Here is a 25,231-nt window from a genome sequence, read left to right as displayed (position 1 = left end):
ATTACCACATAACTCATCATTTTCCTTCAACTCAGTTAATGATTGGAAATCACAGTCTAATCTTCTAAGATACATGTTCATATTTTTCAAAACGAGCTTGTTTATTATTTGCCTCCGCTGTTTTCTTTCCACAATCAAAATAGACAGAATGTGATTGTACTAACTGGGTAAATAATAGTTTATTTGATACTTTTTAACATGTTTTCATTTGTGGCCTGAAAGCAGGGTAGTATCTTCTTGAATGTATTGGCTATTTGCAATTAATTGATGCTTAAATTACAGCAATAATTCTGTAGTGTAATAAACAGCAATTTATTGTGGGTTTTGATTGTTAAAATATGAAAAGAAGTTGATAATTTCTGATACAGCAGAGAGAGAATCTGCTTTTAACTTATAAATCTTAGACTTGAGCATCTGCTCTGAAAAAATATATAAGTAAGAGGATTTGAAAATTTCATAGTGCAAATATTTATGATCTACTGGTTATTTTTGGGAAATATTTCTTCTACTAAATCAATACACTAGACTAGATCTAGAAAGAATAACAGAAATGAAGCTGGTGGGAAAACAGCATTTGTGTATATATATATATATTTAAGTAAATGCTGATAATTCCCAAAGAACTTAAATTTGCTTAGTTGTAGTATATCTTGTGAGTAATGGTGTAATAGTGTATTATTTGCCAAGTGAATATGCAGATATCACTTTTTCCCCTGAAACACCTTGATCTGTACAACAGTCTACACGGAGTACAGCTGATAAATCTATTTTAAAGACAAGGTTCAACTCCTCCCTTGTGGTTAGACCATGGATAGTGACCTTCATGTGTTCCTGTCTTATGCAGAAGAAATAAGAACAGTGTTTCTCAGAAACACTGCCCTTCTTCAAGTTAGGGAGCCATCTGTCAAAGAGCTGGCTTTGCTGACTGTAGTTTTCATGAATGCTATCCCACTGAGCAATACGCTTGCATTTGAGAATGATAATGACCAAGATGAATGGCCTTTGCCCTGCTTTAAAAGTTCTTTTTCCAAAACCATGGTCTCCCAGGATGTGCTTAAAGGAACAAGCAGTGAAGCAAAAAGATTTCATTCAGTTCACACCAAATTAAGCAAAATGAAAAAAAGTGTATTAAACTGAGAAAGCATGTTTGCCTTTCACTTTTCATCAGAGGGTCAATATTTCATAAAATAACTATATTATTTTGCTGTTCTTAGAGAGCCTATTTTTCAGTTTATGAGAGAGGAAATTAAAACTCGTTATCATTATGCATTCCTGAAGTAGAAAGTAAAGTAGGAAACTGTGCAAACAAAATGAATTGATAGAGAAGGCAATTAACACATAATGCACCTGCTGGAATTTCTGGTATATAATGTTGACTACTGCTCTAAACATTGCCAGTTATCACAAGTTCACAAAAGGAAAGTAATGCTCTTCTGCAAAATAATTAGACACATTATCAACCATATTCCATATATTTATTATCGTGTAGAGTAAGTATAACGTGTTGGAATACCTTATGAATTACTCCAGACATAAAAAGTACATATTTGTAAAATATCTGAAAGAATACATGTTAGCAAGCACATTTCTTCAAAGCTTACATCACATACTCCAGAGAGAGAAGCCATTGTATTTATTTTTATGACTTGGTCCCTTCACTTCATTCTCCTCTACCCTTGTTCCATCCTCTTTTATGGGCACTAAAAGCATGATCAAATGAACTAGTGGTGGACAAAGAATATAAAAACTGACTGAAATAAAGAGAAGTTCCATAAATTGTTCTCAGTTAGAAATATCAGGATAAAATAATCTTTTTCAAGAATACCAGCAAGTTAATCTCAGTGATCTCCAAAAAAACATTCCATCAGAGCACATATCGTCAAAATAAATTGCTCATTACAAATGATACAGATGTCTGTTACGAATATCACTTATGAGTGTAATTTTAGTAAGTCTTTTCCATGCGTGAAAATTGTGTGTGTATATTCTCTGTGTGCATTTGATTAATATTTTGTATTAAATATTGTAAAAATTTTGAAGTATTAGTTTTAAACCAAAAAACCTACAAATCTTCACGTAATGGCCCTGAAATTTATTTTTTTTCCATTGTAGATAAGCAGTTAATCAAGATACTCAGCAAGCCCCTGATGAAGACATTTCTAATTAGTGTGTTGAGATTGCATATTCATTATTATCAATCTTTCTAAGGATAGAAATACCCTGACTTCTTTGTTGCTAAGGACAGTTGGAATACTTACGTCTAGTTTCTTATGTGATCTTCATTATAGTTGTATCCTAGTATTCTGAAAACAGATGGGGATTTGAAGTATACTGAAATTAAATTCAAAATTACATGGGAAGTCTATAGCAGATTTAGAAACTTAAATGAATCTCCTAGGTTGTTTAATATGAATTATGTAGTTGTTATAAGAAAGATGTACTGTTTGAAGAAGGGGACTTCTTATAACTTCTGTATATCATTGTTATGATATTGTCATGATAACACACTGATGCATGGAAAAATCAAGGATGTTGTAATATAATTATCATGGTTCCCTGCTTGACAATTTAATTATTGCAGTGGTTTTGAACATATATTGATTTCTTCAAATTCATTTAATAATTCATCAATTTGCTAACTAATACTGTTGTAGACTATTTCTTCATTTACAAATGTAGAATTCAGTTATGTTGAGAAATAACCCCTAAATTCGCCATCCTCTAGGGGTTCTTTGTCTCATAACTGTTATTCTGTTAGCCATACTAGGTATAGAAAAGCAAGACGTAGATTGCACCTGGTATTTTGCTATTACCAGAGCTTTTTTGTAGTCTTCAGCATTGCTATATATATATTAGTCCTTTGATCAGATTTCATGCAGATCTTGATTTTAAATAAGAGTTGAAAAATTATCTGGTACCAGAAGATAATTATATTTTGCAACCAAAATGCTATTAGGGCCAATACTTTTGAATTTAAGCTACCAAATCTGTAATCAGCATAAAACATCACCCTCTCAGGTCACAACTAATTGTAGTTGTTTATCATTTACTTAGCAGTTAATTGAACTATTTCTGTGTTAGAATAGTAGAGCTGTTCTCAGCAATGAAGAGTACTGCAAAATAGGTTGAAGAAACAGAGATGAACCTATTGAAAATTTAGTAGTTTTCCTGTTCTGAAGACACTAAAAATAATAAAACTGATATTTTCTTAGGAGATGTACCATTTCAATAAGTACACTTTGCTAAGACTTACGTAGGCCACAGGTTTTAAATGCAAAGCTTAATTTTTTTTTTTTTTTAATAGTGTTTCTATGGAAAAGACCTCAGCCTGGCTAGTGTATTGTTGGCACTATACTCAGAAACAACATATAGTTGGGTTGTTTGGGTTTTTGTTTTCTTTTTGGAAGTTTCTGTAAAGTACAGCTAAGCCTACTCTGTTTTACAGCCATACCCTCAGACTATCATAATGATGACTGCGATCTGCAGTAAATATAGCTTGCTGTTTTTTAAAAATTATCTATCTTTTAAATTACAGAGCAAACTTAAGATATTACTAAAATATATTTTATTGTTTTTTAATGGTTTTTTTCTCTCTTTTTCTTGTTTATGACATTGATTTAGTTTGGTGGATCTGTGTGCCAGTTATATTTTCAGTGATGTAGTTCTTTTTTTCCTAGACATATAGTCTAATGGATATGCTTGAATAGTAGTGTTTTTTTATTATTATTAATTTTTGGCACCAAGGATCTGATCCCATCTCCTAGTCGTGTTTAATCTGTCATGGAATTGTAGTTTACAAAGCCTATACTCTTACATGTGTTAGTGGACAGCATCAGGTACTTTAGAATTTAGAAACTGTTTCTAGAATCTCTGCTTGGTGTTGTTTAAAATGGAAATTACTTTATTAAAAATAACCCAGTTTGCCTCATTGCATCTGCTTTTATGCAACAGTAAAGGCACCTGTGTCCTATTAATACTTACATTATGCAGCATATTTGAAAATGTTATAACTCAGGTGGATTATCCTCCAGGGAGCCACATGCATTGCTCTTGCCTCAGCTCTTGCTCTCTGTATTTGTCAAACTGTTAAGAGTTCTCCGGGTTACTCTTATGTGTTTGCAACTTCAATCCTTTAAAACATGTTACTCAATCAACTGATTCCAACTGGCTTGCAAAAAGTCTTCTTGTTTTCTATTTGCCCAATATCTATTCTGAACTGATCTATTCTCTTTTTTTGCACTGCTATTAAAAATAAAAGAATATATGCGTAGCTGGTAGATTTTCTGTTTGCTTGTCCATTATTTAGCTGGAAATAATAATATCTCTGGCGCTGCTTCTTGACTGACATGTGACATGTGGCAAGTGGATCTCAGGCTTCAGTCGACTCCCATGGAAAAGATGAGGAAGTTCTTCTGCCATTTATCTTATTCAGTTAACCTTAAAACCGATTGTGTAAATTGACATCAAGGCCATGGAGAAAGACTGCATATTACTTTGTTAGATTAAATAGTCTATGAAACTTCTCAATTTGCTGCTCTGAAATCAATGGGGGTCACTAATTTTCAACTTCTTCAGTGGAAATAACACAGGGGCTCATATGTTTTCCTTCCTTTTAAAGTTCAAAAACAACCTGGAATCAAATGTGTGGAAGAAGCATTGTAAGTTAGGTGTCTAAGATCAATTGTGTCAGGCTTGTAGCACTTACTAGTTAATGATTGAGATAAGAAAGGAATTTTCATGTACTTTCAGGGTGGTAAAGTCCTTTTTGAGCAGCGGATTGCTTTGATATCACTTTTAGTAGAGATCCTGGAGCACTCATTGGAGTCACACTGAAATTTTTACGAGTCATTGATGAATTAACTGTAAGTAGATGAACTTAGCTGAAAGATATAATGTGTAAAATAAAAATTGTCAATATAGATTCTTCCTAATAGTCTTTTGAGGCCTTTCTGAGTTTATGATGATTCTTTCATCTCTGGAAATGGTTCTTACATGCTTTAGTTCACTGGAAAACTTGTGAGATGCCCTTTTTGCATTCTGGCTAAGGAAAAGTCTATTTCCAGAGCTGTCATTTTCAATAGCATTATATGCACTAACAACCACTGTTTTGCTTTAAAAGTCAAATTAGTGAGATAATTTATTTTAATTTAGTTTAAAACATTTATTTTCACTTTCATGCTCTTTGCTCTGTGTGAAATGGAAACTGATATTATCATTTTTTTAAGTAGACATCTCTTCATTTCTAAGGTTCATGTTTCAGTTGAGATCGAAATGTCAAAAACTTTCATGGAGAAAATAGTGCATTTTTGATTACTAATGCTTTCCTAGATGATCCCTTTGTCGAGTCCTGAAGATTGTAGATTTTGGGACAGAAGGTATAGCCGTGATCGCATGAATGGGAAAATGTCTGTGACACCTGCCACATATGATTTGGCCAGCAGCTCAAAAGAGGTGATCCTCCCCCTCTCTTCTGCCCTATTGAGGCCACATTTAAACGACTGCAACCAGTTCTGGACTCCCAGAAAGAAAATACAGGGGTTTAAAAAAGACAGGGATCTCTTAGAAGGAGTCCAGTGGAGGGCCACAAAGATGATAAAGGACCTGGAGCATCTTTCTGAACAGGAAGGGCTGAGTAACCTGGGTCTGTTCAGTCTGGGGAAAAGAAGACTGAGAGGGGATCTGAGAAATGTTTATAAATATCTGAAGGGAGGTGGAAAGCAAATGGATGAGGCCAGACTCTTCTCAGTGGTGTACAGTGATAGGTCTACAACTTGTACATAGGAAGTTCAAGACTCGTCTGAATGTCTACCTGTGAGACCTACGATAGGGAATGTGCTTTAGCAGGGGGGTTGGACTCAGTGATCTCCTTAAGGTCCTTTCCAACTCCTGTAATTCTGTGATTGTGTGATTTACTAAATGGTTGTACTACTCTGTTAAGTTAATCATATCATTATGATTATTTTTTTTTAAGCTGGAAACAGGAAAATTATACATGCAATTCAAAATTTTAAAGGCAGTTTTGACTAAATGTCTTTTTTGAGATGAAAAAATATATAAGAAGAGTTTTTATTCCATCTTGAATCAAATCTCTTGAAAGACCTTGATTTGTATAATTGTTTGTAAAAAAATAAAAATAAATGTTTTAGAACATTGAATTTGTAAATGGATCAAAGTGGTACTTATGGGTATAGTATTTTAAGATCACGGTGATACATTCTTAGTATTCTGCAACATCTTCTGTTACTAATTATATGTGTTCATATATAAGATTGTATGTTATCAGGTCTTCCTACCCAAATCAATACCATTAATTGTAATTGTCAGAATGAACTATTTGAATGTTAATTCCTAGCTTTCCTTTGAAAAGGAAATCATTTAGATTATTTAAATTGAGAGTTATATTTTAATTGACTTAAGGATAAAGAAGAAATGTAGTAATAAAATTTATAGATTGTTTTTTTTTCTCCTTTTTATATGTAATCTAAATCTAAAAGCTGAAAGTTCTCACTAGTAGACACCACATTTCCAGATTTTTATTTTATTATTTAGCATTCCAGTGATATCACTAGGCTGATTCAAGTCACTAGCACATTATAGAATTCAAAATGACATTTGGTTCTGCCTTGTGTCATTCTGTATTATGGCATACCAGAGTAATATAATGATTTATGAAATTTATTGATACTTAATTTTGTCCTTGATATAGTTTTATATAATCCATCTATTCATTTGACTTATATATTTAGACACTAAATGCGAAAGCATGGATACGTAATTTTTTCTGGAAGGTGGTACCTTGAAGTAAGATCATCCCTATACTATCATTGTAGCAGAAACCAGTTTAGCAGAAAGGCAATTGTGTTGCTTTATGACATTTTTCAGATCCAAACTCAAATAGTTTGATTTGGAGATTATACCAACTAGCTGTGAGGATTTACCTAGAAGATTAAAAGAATTGGGCTTGAATTAATTTAAAAAGTACCTTCCTTGGGCCAAGTCAGATGCTAGCTGTAAGTGTTGTATTTATTTATCTGATAATACTTTATTATGCCATTAAGGCTATTTACATTTGGAGTCTGATAAAATTTAAGCAAAAAAATCAAGATATAATGTATGCATAAGTGAGCTGATAAATAACTGCAGCAACAACAGATGGAATGGTGTTTGGGAAAATTCTAGTTTTACTCCTTTTTTTTTTTTTTTTTTTTACTCCTCTTGGGAAAAAAAAAAAAAAAAAAGAAAAAGAAAGTTGATGCAGGTTAAGGGGGGCTAGAACTGCATTTATCAAAGAAGATTTCTAGGCTGTGGTGGTTTTTTTCAATTCAGTCCTGTTCTACAAAACAGCTCAAATAATGTAGAATGTTGCTAACATAAAAATAAATTACTCTAAGGAAATTAGGTTGATTGTGTACATTTGTTTGGAGGGTGATTGTTCACTGAGATTTGGTGCTTTATTGATGCAAGAAGTCATTCTCATAAGAACAAAAATGAAATCTTGTAAATACCAAAAGAAAACTATTTGGCTAGAAACCAAATTACTTTGAAAACAAGATGCAAATGAATATGTAAAAGTAGAAGAATGTGTACATCTGTAAATATTATTGTTATCTCTAGTAAAGTCAAGCAAAATTTGCTTCTATTGTGCCTTTCACTTGATCTCTGCATAGAACAATATTCCAACTGAATGCTCTCTACTTCAGTTTTCTTAGAGCGATATAGTTAAGAATTTTTTCTTTATGCCTTATCTGTGTTTTGACCTTTAAAATTTACATATGTAATGTACTATGAAGTGAACTAAGAAGAAGAAAGTTTTGCGAATATCAAGCAAATATGATCTGAGTACTGGCCACAGGAGGCTGAATTCTTAAGATAATACATTATATGTTTCTATGATACTATATTTCTTTCTGCTATCCATTGGTCACTAAAATCTTAATCTAAAGGGCAATCAAGTCAATTGACAGAATCTACTACTGTAGGATTTGATTTATTTATGACTATGAACACACACAAAAAAGGAAAGCTGGTTATTCTTCAAGACTCTTTTTTCCCTTTTATCTTTTCTTCTTGTTACGTAGGTAGTGATTTGAGTAATGGAAGTAAGTGAAATTTCTTCTTTATAAGTGGTATAAATTTAGTGAGTAAAGATCTTACGATCTTACCTGCTGATAACTGTATTCACTATATATTTTGACCTGTGTGGATCTTAGCAGATATTAAATCTGGAACTTTTCCTTCACTGAAACAGTCCAGAAGGCCAACTGCATTCTGGGCTGCATTAAAAAAGGGGTGGCCAGCAGGGAGAGGGAGGTGATTGTCCCCATCTACTCAGCCACTAAGATGAACAGAGGGCTGGAGCACCTCTCATATGGGGAAAGGTTGAGGGATCTGGGCTTGTTTAGCTTGGAGAAGAGAAGGCTCCAGGGAGACCTCACTGGCCTTCCAGTACTGGAAGGGAGCATATAAACAAGAGGGCGAACAGCTGTTTACGAGGGTGGATAGTGATAGAACAAGGGGGAATGGTTTTAAACTGAGATAGGGGAGGTTTAGGTTAGATATTAGGAGGAAGTTTTTCACACACAGGGTGGTGACACACTGGAACATGTTGCCCGAGGAGATTCTGGATGCCCCATCCATGAAGGTATTAGTCCAGGCTGGATGTGGCTCTGGGCAGCTTGGTCTAGTTGTTGGCACCCCTACACATAGCATGGGAGTTGAAACTCGATAATCATTGTGGTCGTTTTCAACCCAGGCCATTCTATGATTCTATGATCATCATAATTGCAGTCTCTCGATCCTCTTTTTTCCATCCCCCCAAAAAACCTTAGAAATAAGGTCAGTCATTGATAGTTTTCTATTGATAAGATAAAATCATCTATGTATTCCTGAAAAAGTTATTACTTGAAAATGTTTTCTTTATGGAAGTGATGGTTCAGAGATGAGGATAGAGATGCATCAGCAGACAACTAAAAGCAAACCACTAATAATTTTTCATCCCCTAGTGTATCTGTGGCATAATTGTTCGTCTAATCTTCGTGAATGCAATTATTCATGAACCGTTACTAGAAACTTTCTAAAGGTTCTTATGTGTCTTAAGAGCCTAAGCCTCATAATTATAAATTAATTACTTGAGTAGAATCCAAAGACCCACTAGCAATCAATTAGATTGTCTAGAAAGCAGAACTTAGGCATATGAAATATTTAGGTATGTGAATGTTTTTATCCTATATTTTTCCCTATATAGCAGAGATAAAGATGTCTGATGTCAGCTATTGATTCTGAGAAAAGGATATGGATGTAAACATTAAAAATAATTAAATAACGTGAACGGAAAGAACCATTCTACTCAGTAAACTTTATGTCCAGTGAGAGTAAATAGGTGAGAAAACACTATGTTGTTGTGGAAAATACATTATAGCAAGAGCCCTCCAAATTTGTAAATACCTATCAACTAAACAAATGTTTACATAGTGTTGGGTGTTTAGTATTCTTAAAATGAGCTTGACTGATATTTCAATTCTGTGTTTTGTTCAGAAGCAAGCAATAGAAATGTAACAGAGGAGTAAAATAATCTCATAGAACTGCCTGCACATAAATTCTTTTGATAATTGTATGATTATTAGTGTGATTGCAGAAAGTTCACATGCTGCTCTTGTGGCTCTTCTTGGATTTGTTAGTGGTAAAAGACCAAAGTTTCAGATGTCACCACCATCAAACAGCAGGAATGAACATCTGCTGCCCTCATAAACTTCCATTTGATATCTTTGCTGGTGCCACCGCCTGTAAGCCTGAGTATGGCTTTGGAGATGTATTATACTGAAGAATTGTCTACAGCAGGTGGCCAAATTAAAATTATTTACTTATATAGCACAGACACATTCTTAAATGTACATAAATTATTTCAATGAAATTCATAATGTGGAGGAGGAGGAGAAGAACTGCGTCTTGATTTTTAACAAAAATAATATTTTTAGAAAAGATCTGTTTAAGAAGAAAAATCGGATAATCAACTTCTAGTGTATTCACGTAGTAGTCAAGGGGCTTTTTTTTTGCGTAAGAGACTAATTATGTATTATGCTAGTAATTTTCCATACACTTCACAATATATAGATATTAATATATATGCAGACAGTCTGTGTGTGAATTACTACATATGGGCTATAAGTAATAATGGAGAAATTTTAAAAAATGATACATACGATCTACATTCCAGAGAGCTTTCATAAATCAATCTCCTCACCTTATTCATGAGTATAACATATGTATTGTTAAATCATTTGAAATCTTAGTCAGACTCATATGTCAAGCTTATAAAGAGCCTGTTATGAGAAAATAGAAATGAACATACCTTATAAGTAATTGTTGTCTTGGCTAATACTTGATTAAAAAAAGATATGTGTGGAGATGAAAGATTGGTCTATGTGTTATTGCAATTAATTGTACATTATCTTCATCTGCTAACAAAAATTATTATAAATTGAGCCACAATAAAACTCTGAGAGACTGTTCTATGGAAACATTCTGAAGTGGTGTGTTCTTGGGCTTCTTGAACCATGCTCCTTTAGCTAGTCACTCAAATACTGTCATTTTGAGAGTGTATAAATCAGCACTTCAGAGGAATGTTGTCTTTTTGTTTGTTTGTTTGTCAAGTGCTTTTTCCCCTTACTAAATCTCAACATGAAGTAGTGTTTAACGTTAATAGTCATCAGCCACTCTGCATACAGAGAAATGTCCCTAGTTCTTATGCAAAAAATCCTCCCACTCCAGTATTTTCTGTGTTATGTCAGAAATCTGTCTCTAGTCCGTGTACCTTAATAGTGCTTCTGGTTTTTATCCCTAAAATTTAGGATTTTGACAGATGTGCAAGAGATCCCTTAACCATCTGATAGTCACAGTCAATTTGACCATCAAACTTAATAAGTTGCTGAGTTTATCTGTTATGGAAGCAGGAAAACTAACTGAAAACAAGTTCTAATTTGATTTTTTTGACTCCTTAACCTTTCCAGTGAGTTTCACCTGTGAATTCCAACTAGCACAAAGAAAGGCCAGGTAATTACTTTGTGATAAGAAGAGCAGCACTGAAGAGTTTGCCTGGGGCTCAGAACACTGACGGTCTGATAAAACTCAACAAAGTCCATGGCCCCGAAAGGCTGCTGAGGCTGGATCTGCTCTAGGCTAATATGCTTAGAGGAAAGGTCAGGCAGCTGTGGAAAGCTGAACAGCAGACTGCCTCTCAATTCTGTGGCAAGTAGTGTTCAGAAACTGAGTAGGAAGCAGAAAGGGATTTATATAAATGAGTTAACTGATTCCCCTTTTCTTTAGACCCTCATTTCCCAGACGTGTGAATAGGTGTCAGTGATGTCACTACAAACAACTGAACTCTTATGTCAGCTTCACTCCTAATTGCAGTGGGACAGGATGACAGGGAGCATCAGGCTTCAGGTCTGAAAGCTTACTTCCACTCTTCTTTTAAACAAAGTCATGCATTTGTAACCAAATTAGTTCTTCATATCAGAAAGTAATTCTTGCTTTCTTCTCATCTTGATACCAGCATATTTCTAGAAAAAAAAAAGAATGTTCTCGGTAGCATCCTTCTACAAATCAGCCGTCCACCCTGACATTGTTTCTATTGTCAAGTAGAAACAATGCAGTTCTATTGCTGAAAAATCATACAACCTTTTTAGCTTTGATTTTTGACAGGATAACACCTGGATACTTCTAACAGGTAAAGGACACTGTAAGTGGATTTTCAGAAATTCTCTGTTCTGAGTGAAGTCAGGAACATAGCCAGGTGCCTTCAGCGCAGCCACAGCTTTCAGTACTAGTTTCCACAAGTAGTGACTGTACAGTAAATAATGGAGGATTATGGAGGATAATGCTGGAATTTTTCTAGAACTTGCTACATGATCTGGTCAAGTGTGGAGCCGGGAAGGGAACTTGATGATCCTTATGGGTCCCTTTCAACCTCAAATAATCTGATTCTATGATACAATGGCCTTCATTTATTTGAATGTCCTAGGACTTTGTAACTAAGGAAGAAGGATAAACTAATTAGAAAGATTACCAAGACTCAGTTATCTTTTCAGACTTGTCTCTACTTAATAATTTTTCTTTAACAGTGTATTCTTTTCCAAGACAGAAAAAATTACTTGAAAGAATTTTGATCGACAGGGAAATTTTGTAACTTTTTTTCATTTTTCTGTTTAAATGTGGTGATTGGTAAGAACTGTCTATTAAAACCAGACCATAACCGTATCTTTCTTGAAAGAAATATGAAAAAAAGATTTCATATACTATTATTTTCCTTCCAGTATCTTCCATATTTTCAAGCAATTCTTTCAATTGTTGTTCTCTGTTTTTTCTTTCTTCATATGAGTCAGGGCAGATATTTTAAAACCTAGAGACTGAAGAAAGTTTCATTTTCTACTGAAATAACTGAGTCAGAAGGAATCAAATTCAGTGGGTGAGTTGTGACCCAACCAGTCACTGTCTTCTTTTCTAAATCAGCTAAAAGTAGATACCTCTAAAAATTTTATAGAAATCATGAATTTGACATCACCACTGTTTTTACGTTAGCTACTGAACAGCCACCATCAGAAAGTGAGCACTTAATCTACCAGGGTTTACTGACTAAGGGTTATGACTGTAAATGGGAAAAATACCTTCAAATGTTTTAAAAATATATATATTTCATGTAATCTCTCTTGTTTCCCAGTGACTTTAAGGGATGAAGGGAAAAATCTGTGGTAGTCCAGGTTACCGTTTGCCTTTATTTCTGTCTCAAAGACCAAATAATAAGCTCTGTTGCCAATTCAAATTACTTCAGAATGGAAAATTCTACTGTTATTTACAATGTGAAAATGATTTAGTTCCTATGAAGTTCTCTTGAGTGTAAATGAAAGCAGAATTTGGATAAATCTTAAACAGTTTCTGTTTATACAATCATAATTTCAGTTTTGCCTCTATTATCTCAACACGGAGCTCTGAGAAAAGCTAAACCGACTGGGAGGATATTGTTTGTGCTTGACTGAAGAGTGAAAACAAAGTAATGTAAGAGTAAAATGGGGCAATTATAAGAGTATTCAGTAAAGGAAAAGCTGCACTTCCTTGGAAGCTTTTTATTTGTGTTTGCAAAATATACTGATTATTCACACAGGGTAAAGAATTCAGTTTCAACTACATTTCAAACATTTGTTCACTATGATTTAGAAAGTTATGGTAATTAATTTGCATGAGCACTCTGTAGATGACCTAAAATGGTGCTTTCCTTCTGCAAATATGAGGTATTGCTGATGTGTGGGCGAAGAGGAATGTCACTGTTAATGCTCCAGTGATTGTGAGGCTTTTTTGTATGCCTGAAAAAAGAAAGGTTGGTATGACCACAGGAGAGTGTATATGTCAATAATGTTGAAGTGACAAGGTGGGACTTGGATGTTGAAATAGCATATCAGATTAGTTGTATGTACTTGTGAAAACTTTGCTGGACAGAGTGGATCATAGAGCTTTGGTATTCTGTTTTGAATTAGTGTGATATTTGTAGAGAAAATAAACCTCAGACTTAGAAGGAAAAATTTGTTTTGTGTAAAATTTGAACATGGTCAGAGGTGCTGTCAGAACAGAATTGTAATCAAAAGCAGCTGTGAGCATTGCTTCATTTCTATTGTCACCTCTATGTCAGTGTATTTGAGATCATGAGTAACTTTTTCTAATAGTGACTCTGCAGATACTTATGGACTCTAGTGTTCATGCATACACAGCAAAGATTTTAAAAAGCACTCTGGTGTCTTGAAATGACTTCTTCTCGGAATGTGTGTCTGTGGCAGTGCTAAATGTTGCTTTCCTAGCAGAGAAGTGCCATGGGCATTTTTAATTGAATTTAGAAGCTGACAGAAAGAGCCAAACTGTTTGCTAAAATCCTCCTATCTGCAGCACGAGTCTAGCAGTCAGGAACAACAAAAGCTTCTGACATTCAGTAAACCCTGAAAAAAGGGCTCCAGAGGGACTACTTCTTGGAGTTGAACTGCAACCTTTTTCTCTATGGGTGTCACAGTGTCTCACTCAAAAAAATAAAAAATGCTAGCCCATGCAACTTGATGTTTCCTACAACACAGGCATCCTTCTCTTGAGAGGTAAGCTAAATCTACTAATTTATTTTATATACGTATTAAAGAATGCTGTGTTCTTGCTGGGATAGATTAACTAACCCCTCTCACTAGTTTATTGGTAAAGGCCTTTCTATATTACTAATACTACAGCAATGCATATAGTAACATACTCCCAACTATCAAAATGTGGTTGTTGGGCTGCCAGTCTGTATTGTAAACTGCTTGAGAGAAAAGCATTAGTATTGTAATTGTTAGAGGAATAATAGGTGCCATCCTAGTTGCTGCAGGTGAATTGTAAGAAAATAATAAAATAATGGATAGGTTGTTGCCTGTGGGAAGTTTTCAGTTGCCTGATATTTTCTTAGAGGATTTGGGAACATTCTCCCAGAAATATTGTTTGTGGATAAGTTTTTAATTAATTTCTATTCAACCGAACTAAATAATTAGCACATTTTACCAGTTGCATTATTTAGTGTAAAATGATCAGGTCATCATTCATATCATTTATCTGTACCAAAAATAGGATCAGAAAAACTGCTTCACAAGGGAAATCAAATATATTTATGTTTCCTGCAAAAATAAATATATCAGTGTCTCAAAGGTTATTTGCCGATTCATGTCTGTAGATATTAACCCTGGAAATCTGGAGGAATCCTTCTGTCTCAGACATCATGCCAGGAAGATCTCATCAGAATTACAAGAAAATTTAATATTTTCCATTGAATGCCATAATTTTGACCAATTTATTAGTACTACTATAAGCTTGGCAATTTTTTATATCTTGTTTCAATGATGCTAGTCTATAAGATTAAAGGAGTCAATTTCCTATATTCTTCCTTACTTAGTTTAAATACTTCTGAATAAATTTGAGTATTAACTCCCAAGACTTTCAGAACAAGAAGAAATTACTTCCTAAGCGGACTACGGAGAGGTCAATTTACTTTGCAGTTTACATTGTATACTTTTGATCAGTTGAAAACAGAATAACCGGGTATCAGATTATCCCGTATAGTGTAGATATCCATGTCCCAGGTGGTATTTATTCTTGCTTTAAGCCACACACTACTCGACTGAAAACTTTTTACCTATACATTCTGCTGTTTTGATTGTAATGATGGTGAACATTTGCCATCTTTCCTGTGCACTTCAAAGTTGGTAACTTTATCATCCCTACATATGCCAGATACTGCTCTGCAGCATCTGGCTGTTAAGCTGTTTAATCTCACTGGGAGAATCTTGGTTTAAATCCATGGCTAACAATCATATAAAAATATGTCCAAGCCAGATGCCTTTCAACTTGTGTAGTTTTTGATACTGGGTTGTCTAGTTCTCAAAAATTCTCCATGTAAATCCATCCCATCTTGAAGGTTTTCTGGAAACAATTTTTGTTTAAATAGATAAAATATTTAATTGGCTCTCTGATCTTAATAAAAGTTTGAAGATATTACTTATGTCTCTGGTTTCATCTTGAGCTCTTCTAGACGCAAGTTTTTGGCATTAGCTGTTTGATATTTCAGGGTATTGCTGATTGAACTATTGTGATTATGGTGACCAAAAATACATGTTAACATAATTAAAAATATAATTACAAACAACTACAAAACCCTACTTGTATGTGCATATATTTGGATAACTACGTTAAGTTGCTCAGAAACTATATGAACATAGGAAAAAAAAGTCAAGATCTTGTTTTATTGCTTCCTCTGTAATGATAGTTCGTAGAAAACCATTAATACTGGAGTATTTAACATGTTGCTGTAGTCTAAAATTTCACTTTTCCTTTTAATAGTATTCTTTGTAGTTTTTCAAAAAGTGTTGCAGAAATTGTCCTACTTCACAGCATAATCAGTTGTTCAATGCTAGGAAAATTAATCTGTCTTTTCCATTTAAAATAACTACAGAAGTTAGTTGGGAGAAAATTTATTTATTTACATAAGTTCGTTTACATTTTGAAATATTTTAATTTTAATTATTTTGGTTATTTATTATCAAATTTTTGCTTCTCAAAAGTTTTCCTAAATAATTCTCCTCTGAAACAAATTTTTGTTTTTTCTTCACAAAAAAGTCAGATTTTTTTGCTTATTAAATTGGAACTGTTTTTCCCCCAATAGTGAAAACTTCTTCACTGCAAAAATGATCAAATTGAATAAACAAATAGGACATCATTAGTTTTATGATCCAAACATGGAAAGTTAAGAAAACATAATTAAATGCACTTACTGAGTTTCCACAGTAGCTTTGAATCTTTATCTTAAAGCAACCAGGTCTGCTCTTAACATATTTCTAGACTGTGCTCGACTGTCAGCAGGAAGTAAATACTAACCTGTGCAACAGAAAATCAAAGCGGTACCCTGGGGTCTTTGAAATATGTCTGACTTTAAATTTAATTAGATAATGTTGTGTGATCCCAAGGTGTTGCTTATTCATGAAAGATTTGCAAAGTGTTCAAGTCATATGGTAATTCTCTACTTGCCTATCACACATAATATGCACAGGTAGCTCTGTATTATGTCTCTTGAATGTATAATAGACCAAGTTACATTCAGATGAAAGTAAGAATTTGCCTTTGCTTTCTAGCTGATTTCTTTTGCAAAAGATTTTGGGTTGGAGGAAAAAAAAAATTAGGGAGAAAAAAAAATAAAGGTGGAGTACAATGGGAAGGCTTTAACTAATACAGGTTATATATAGGTTTTTAGTGGAATTTAACTACCCAAAATGGAACTGTGACCATACAATGTACCATAACATTTTTTATTGTAAAAGGTACTGCAGCTTTACTACACAGCTCCTACTGCTGGGACAAAGATTAAACAAGCTCTAAAAAGTCAATAATGCAACAATACTGCAATAATGTACTTTCATTACACAGTATAATATTCTGCAAAACCATGACTTTGCACATAATTTGCTTGTCATATAAGTCAATTTTTGAAGAAGAATCAGAAAAAGTTTTTGCTACGAAAAAGTTTCCAAGAGAGACACCTTGGATACTGGAGTGATTATCAGATGTTTCAGGCAGACCATCATTTGAGTATTGAATGACAGTCACAACATACAGTTGATTTTTAAAATTTTTTTGTTTATACTTTAAATTAGGAACATTTCTGTATTATAAAAAGTTTCTTAAAAGCATATTTCTTTTAGAATCTTTTATTTCAATTACTTGTTCTCCAATGTTGTCTCTCATAACTTTCCAACATAACATTAGTATCTTTTCAAAAGAGCAAAGAGTGAAAGTGAAGAAAAACAAACAAGGATCATTTACTTCTCCGTACCAGTAGCTTTTTTGGCTTTGTTTTTTAGAAAGTTGCATTTTCTATGGAGTACTTTAGAGAAAATAAGCATTTTAAATACTACTAAAAATGTTTTTACTTTGTTTTACAATGCAATAGAGAGAGAGATACTTCTTTCTGCAGTCACTAGGTGTTTTTGGTGGTGGTTTTTTTCTTTTTTTCCCTTTTAATTATTGTACTAGGTATTAGAAGTTCATGTTATGGATTTTAATGTGAGACTTACACTCACATTAAGGCTCACACTAATTCTGTCTAGATTGTTTTTATTCTAATTGTCAGAATGTGACCTACTGTCATCTCTGTAAGTACCTAAACTCATCTCTCAACCAAGTCAAGAATATATCAACATGTTTATTCAGCTCTTTGTGACCCAATGAATTCAAAAAAGTATATTTTATTTTAGTTATCATTAATGTGTTCTAAGATTCATTTTGTAAAGTTTAACAAAATTACTCAAAGGTGGTCTACCATACACCAAAAGTGGTGCTTTTAATGTTGAGTGACTACAATACATTTTCATGCATGCAAGCATAGAAACAAAAATTGTGTTTTAATCCGGAATTGCTTTTAGTATTGAATAGGGGAAAATATTTTACTTTCAATCCATTCCATGATGCTACATTTTATTTCAACTCTTGCTAGAATCTGATGCCTTTTATTTCTTTGTAATGTGGAAATTTTTCAAATCTTGTTTGCTGCTATTTACTATGTTTCCTTATTGTTTATTAGCTGAATAAAAAAACAGGAAATCTGACAACAAAGTTAACTAAAAATACTGGAGTGATTATCGGATGTTTCAGCCAGCTATCTATAAAACCAACTAAATTGCTTGATTATTTAGATGCTCTGGAGTACCTCAGCTATTTATAATGAAACTCCCTCTAAATAATGCAACTTCAATTCTTCTATTGTTTTCATGATTAGTATTGTTTATGAAAATAATATTATTGTTTTCATGGTATAGGATATAGTATTTCTTAATCATTGCTAGAGGAGAAAAAAATGCCCTGAGTTACCCAGTTTGTAGGTGAGTTTAACAACAACAGAATTATATGTATAGCTCCTTATTCCACTGTTGGAATAAGCTTGTCCTGAAGTTTCTGCTTATCTTGTATACTTAAGTGTGATTTTCAAGGAGTTGGAGACTAAAACAAATGCATCCAGAGATGGTAAATTTTTCTTTCTACCATACTTGTAGAAATGTTACATGCTTTATGGAGATTATGGTTCTGTAGCAAGATTTGGTTACAGTTTGTTTCTGGTTATTCTTGTCACAGTAAGATTCAGTGAAATCTAAACACATTGCTTCTGACAAGGAGCAATGTACATACAGGATCAAAAAAAATCCTTGAAAATTAGATGCTTAGGCATTTACTCAGTCTTGCTAAACATGCATAAATGGATTGTGAAAAAATTCAGAATGACATTTATGGGACATAAGTTGTAAAAATACAAAACTAATGTAGAGATTCAGAAAGCACCTAGTTGTGAAAAACTTGAACATTCTTTGCCTACTCAAATGTTCTGTGTATGCCACAAGTTTATTTGTTACTAATTACTAGATTTTAATTAGTAACCTTTAAATTAAAAAGTCAGTTTTATATAAAAATAACTTGGATATAGGACTCATTCAACATGTAGCCTGCTACTGACTTAGCAGTAGGAAATCTTGTTCAACATCTTTGTCAGTGACCTCGATGAAGGCATAGGGAATACCCTCAGCAAGTTGCTGATAATACAAACCTGGGAGGAGTAACGCACTGGAAGGCTGTGCTACTGTTCAACAAGACCTAAACAAACTGGAGAATTGGGCAGGGAAGCACCTGATGAGGTTTAACAAGAACATATGTAAAGTCCCACACCTGGGGAGGAATAACCACTTGCATCAGTATCAGACAGCTCCCCAGTCCAAAAAAGACATGGGTCTCCTAGAAGGAGTCTGGCAGAGGGCCACAAAGATGATAAAAGTCTTCGCTTTGGTGTTCAAATTAAGGAGCAAGTAAAGAATACTAAAAACAGCAAATTTTCAAACAGATGTTTTTATACTTCAAAATTCCAGCTCTTTACACTGAAATTATTAATTCTCCTGAATTTTTCTGTTTGTGTGCGTAAGTGAATTTAATCTGAATATTTTTCATAGAAATCTCTTTGAATATGAAAAAGAACTGCTTTGAACATAAGTGAGTGTCTCATTTTATGAGGGTTGTATTTGGACTAAATCTTCTGACAGTGAATGTACATTTGCAATTAGCTATGACTCACAGAGCGTTAAAACTCTGCAAATTAGTTTAATTGTATATAAAAACAGAAAAAAATGTAAAACTTAGAATAACTTTTCTAATAGCGTTAGAAAAGCTTTCCTCAGTTAAAAAAAATACAACCTTCTGTCATGTTAATACTACCACATTAGGTAAAGCAAGAGAAACCTTTAAAACATTTGTTTTTAAACAGTTTATTTGAAATGAGAGCAAGCAAGTTTCTGTGATAAGGAGGTGGAACTGAACCCCAACCAAGTTAAGTGATCTATTCAAATAGTTTAAAGAAATCTGGTTTTTAGTAGGAAACTGAAGAATTTCCGAATGCTAACCTACGATGCTAATTCACGTTTTTGAATATTACAGTTCTCAATACAAATCTTTGACTTGTGAGTTGGCTTTTACAAAATTTTAACTTCTAGTTCGCAAATATTACTTAAAAAGAGTTGTGGAAAAGAAAGGAAGTGTAAGAGTAAGAAAATTTGTAGGCTGAGCTAAAAATTTTTTTACTAAGTAAAAGAGAAGTGAAAGTACAGAGAAAGGAGAAAGAAAAAAAGATGGTCACTGACCATCTACCATAAGTTGATTGATGCCCAACTGGTTCCTCAGTGAAAGGTGGCTAACCTCCCTAAACACACTTCCCCCCTTGTCCCCCCCATCCCCCCACCATTTTATGTCTGAGCATTGAGTTGTATGGCATGGAATCTCTCTGTCATTGGTTTGAGTCACCTACCTGGTTTTGACCCCTCCCGACCTCCTGCATATTCCTCAATCTGCTTACTGTGGGGGGCAGAATGAAAAAAAGAGAATGCCTTGATGCTGTGCAAATTGTTCTGCAGCAACTAAAACATAATGTGTTATTGGCATTGTTTTGATCACACATCTGAAATATAGCATCATACGAGACATTGTGAAGAAAACTAACTCCAGCCTAGCCAGACTTAATAATGGTGAGAAAGGTCTAGAAAACAAGCATTTGAAAAAAAAAAAAGAAAAAAAAAGACGTATCATTGCAAAGAATTGAAGACGTGGAAATAGAAGAAAGATAAATGTTTCCTTCATGTGGAAAATTTGTGGAAAGAAGTGATTGTTATTGACAGTGGACATGATGTGTAGTGAACTTAGGCTGTAACAAGTTCTTTAAGAGTTTAATATTGTGTATCACTTTATGATAGAGAGACTGAAATATCAGACTGTATATATCCATCACTGAAGTCTTTCTGAACAAGCCAGGAAAAATATCTATCAAAAAGTACGATTGTAAGACCTTGTAAGAGAGATAGAATAGTTAAAAATAATAATAATAAAAATTACCTGCTGGACGTCCTCATTTTTTGAGTTCAGAATAAGGCAGACAAGTTGTAGAGTCAAGATAGTCTATCTTTATATTGCAACATTGCAGACTTTCTAATGGTGTGTAAATATATTTATACTGGCAATCAAGGTAAAAATCCATTCATAGTTCTGAAATTTTGAAGCCAACTGGTTTGCTCTCTTACTTGGAAATTATATATTTCTGCTTTTTTTCCACCTGTCCTCACACTTTCAAATTATACAAAAATGCAATGATTTTCCCATAGATTTCAGTGACAACAATAGGATAAGTTAATTAAACTGGCCACTTAAACTAAACACCATAACTTTTGAGAGGCAAATAAACCGCTCATGGTTATCTGGGAGCTGATCTATGAAATAAAGTGCAAGAGTAGAACAAAGCCATTCTGAGATAAATATTCTGTTATATATATGTGTGTGTGTGTGTGTGCTTGTGTGTTTGTTTGTTTGTTTATTGCCAGAGGAAATGGACTGGTTTTCTCTTGAGACTTACTTTATGCCAATTGTTAGAATACGGTCAGTCCAACAAGAAGATATGTGCAAATCGACGTTTTTTTCTACAGTTCTAGTGACAAGATCTGTAAATTTGAAGGCAGCTTATTGTTCTGCACAGGCAGGAAAAAAATGTAAGTTTATGATATATCCTTACGTGTGTTTTTATCCTAACACCACATCTTGTTCATTTGAGTGGCAGCTGAATTGCAAAGTAATATACTGAATTAAGTGAACATCAAAATGAAGCTGTTCTTTCCAAGCCTACGAAGCTCAGTTGAGAAGAGATATTGACTTTGTTTTTCTTTGTCAATCAGAACAGGAGAAGCAACTGTGATTACAGAAGGCAAATCTCTGTTCCTCTTTTCAGGCTCTTGAGCTCAGGCAAACTTGTATAACTTTCATGCTTGTGAAACATTTGCATTTCCTGCTGGGAAGTTCTGGAGAACTTAGGAAAGAAGGAGACATTGCTCTCTTCCTAGCCATCTTATTATTGAGATTGCTATCATAGCCAGATGACAACTATAAGCCATGCTTGGTGTATATCAGACTTTCCCTTACAGTAAACCACAACAGCACCTGGTATCATGCAGATTATCTAGACAAGATTCCACAGAAGAATTAGGTTGGCTTTAGAACTGTAAAGGAGCAGGTAGGATTTTGCCTGAAATTTTCAGGAGACTTGCTAAAAGAATGTCACCAAGAATGGTGACAATTTCCTAAAGTATTACTGAGCAGCTTTCATTTGTATTACTGTGGTAAGGATTGCAGATTTTGTCTTTTGTAGACATACTTATGTGTGTAGAAAGTTAATAAGAACTATGTGTATGCTGGGAACTGTAGTCTTCATAAGTCTCGTTCCATATTAAAAGAGAGTATGACTGCATCTATTTTACTCTTCTACAATGTGACTCATAGTACAGTGAGGATCTTAGGAAAATAACTGTACTGCTCTTAGCAATGTCACTGATACACTTGGTTTTTTTTCAATCTATGAATTTGCAGCAAAATCATTGGTACTTGCATTTCTACATTTTGTCTTATGTTTTCCTAGTAACTTGAGAGTGATTCAAGGATGAATTGATTTTCATACATACAATTAAGACAAGATAAGGATGGAAAATATAGGAAATGCATGCATAGAAAGTGTGCTTTATAATTCAAGGTTTTACAAGTATAAATGCTTGGAGAAGTTTGTGTGCAACCTTTTTCTGCTGCAAGGTGTAATTACATAAAACCACATTTGCCTTCTGGAAAGTTTTGTTAGAGTGGTTATTGAAAGCAAGAAAAAAAATCAAGAGTTGACTCATGCATTTGCTGAACTTACCTGGAATGGGAGACACAGAAGTTCATAAATTAATGTAAGACAGAAGTTTATTCAACTGAAATTTATACCAGTGTCATCTTTAATGAAGCCTGTACAGAAAAAGCTCACTGATGAGTCAACATGAAGTAGATGATCCTTTGGGAATACAGTACAGTACAAAGTTGCTTTCATAAACAAATAATAAGAAAGGAAACAATTTGGTCTCCTTTAGTTTTAGTATTATACTCAGTTCTATTTCAGTTTCCTTAATGCTATGGTAGTGCTTGCAGGTAGCATAGAAAGACCTCAGCAGGAGAAATCTATACTGTTTGTCTGTCCTTTGGCACAGAAACGATAGTTGTTGGGGAAGGCTTGAATTTATATACTGATACGTAATAGAATTTCATGTCTTCTGATTTTTTTTCTCATATGAAATCTACTAAATTTCATATTTATTTATTTATCTAGGTTGATGCTTAAAGCTGTATTTGCAAGGAAAATTGTTCTGACTCTGCTTGACAGGAGCAGACAAAAATGTGTGTATGCATGTATATACAAACGCATACTTATGTGTAAATATAAGTAGGTAAAAGTACAGCAGACAGTCATGTTGTATAAGAGAACAAATAATTCAACTTTTCTAGTGAAAGTATTTCTAGCAAACTCAATGTTTATGCTTTCTTGTCAAATACGAACTGACAATTAATAGTTTGAAGCGTTAGAAACCTTTTGGAAACAATTCTTCCTATTGCAATGCATATGCACCATGCACAGCCACAGACTATCTTAAATTTTTTGCTAATTGTCAAGTGTCTGTTGAAATCAGAAAATTTTAATAATATATTAATAACTTTATATTTATATTCTAAAATTACCTATAACTAAATTTTACTTTCTTTCATTTTATCTGGATTGGTTCTGAATTAATCCATGCTGAGATAATATAATTTTTCTCTAAAGCTGCTTTTTCCCATTAAAAAATTGTCAATTTTTTGTTCTTGTTGATTTTTTCTTAACAACTTTCGCCGTAAATCACTGAATAACAATTCTGAATATATATATTTAAAAACAAAACAAAAATAAAAACCAAAACAAAGAAAACAATCATAGCTATTGGTATTGATAGCTATTAGTATTGAGAATGAGTGTACAAATGTTTTCTAGTTTTCTGTCCAGCATTCATCCTGACCTTCTCTTACCACCTTTGCCAGCAGCATCATTGTTCTAATATATTCTCTCCCTATTCTCCAAGTATTCATTGAACTAGGGAATGGTCAGACTAGGAGGGTCATATTTTGTGTTATTTCGAGCATTAAATTTCTGATTAAATTAGATCATTAATTCAGGTTCCTTGATATGATAGTCTTTTACTTCCTTGATATGATAGTCTTTTACTGAGACCCATACCCATACAGTTGTTTGCACATTGGGCCCATGTGTTCAGATCACATTCTCAAAGGATAATAAATGTGGCTAAATAATATTAACAGAGTACTTTAAACGCTAAATTCTAACACCTTCTCAGGAAACCTTCACAAATATGTCTTGATCTGTAATTTTGTTTGTTGGTAGCTTATGTTGCCAGAACCATTCAACAACAAGCAAAAACCCTGTGCTTGAATCGTGGCAGAATTATTTCCCCAAAATGACCTGTGTCTCTGCTATCCCTCTTGGTACTGTTCTCAATATATGCTTTCTGCTGTGCATTGTGACAATCAGAGTGACACACCATGCAATGAATAATACTGTGTTATTGCTGCAAGTAGTTAGTACTTCCCTCTCACTCCTATCACCTTACCTAACAAACTCTTCTACTCCCACACTGTTGTGTGACAAAGGGCTTCGATGTATATACTTGCTCTCATTTAACAAAAGCAGAAATCCTTGCCATTCTAGAGCTTAGAATACAGGTCTCATTAGTACAATTGCTCTATAGGTATCTCATTTAAATGTCTTACAGAATCAAATCCCAAAGGTATGCATGAGTGAAATACAGAACTAGCCCAGAGCAAGCATCAGTCAGCTTGTTAAAGGTGGAATATATAAGATGCTAGTATTTCAAGTTTCCTGCATCAAGGTTTATATCTCAGATATTCTTTGTATCTTAATATTATATTCTGTAAATAAATTTCAAGCTGTGAGTATATTATCTAATATATTTTTTGTCTGCACAGAATAACCTCAGTTAATATAATAACCTAGGTTAAGGGATTTGGGGTTTTCATTACTGACCAGCAGGTTTAATAACTGACCCATCCTGCTGTACTCAGCCTCCCACCTAATATCATCATGACAAGATGCTGTTTTTCTTCTGTTGAAAGGAAGTAAGAAATAAAAATTAAGACTTTTTGAAAACGGAATAGCCACAAATAACTTGGTGTAATTAAGTTGAAATGAATGGTGCTGACTACCTGAAATATTCCTTACTTTTGTAAATTACACATG

Source organism: Lagopus leucura, unplaced genomic scaffold, assembly GCF_019238085.1.
Source record: "Lagopus leucura isolate 7727_CA_CO unplaced genomic scaffold, USGS_WTPT01 Super-Scaffold_1, whole genome shotgun sequence".
NCBI lineage: Eukaryota > Metazoa > Chordata > Aves > Galliformes > Phasianidae > Lagopus > Lagopus leucura.
The sequence above is the reverse complement of the archived record's forward strand: the minus strand, read 5'-3'. Positions refer to the sequence as shown.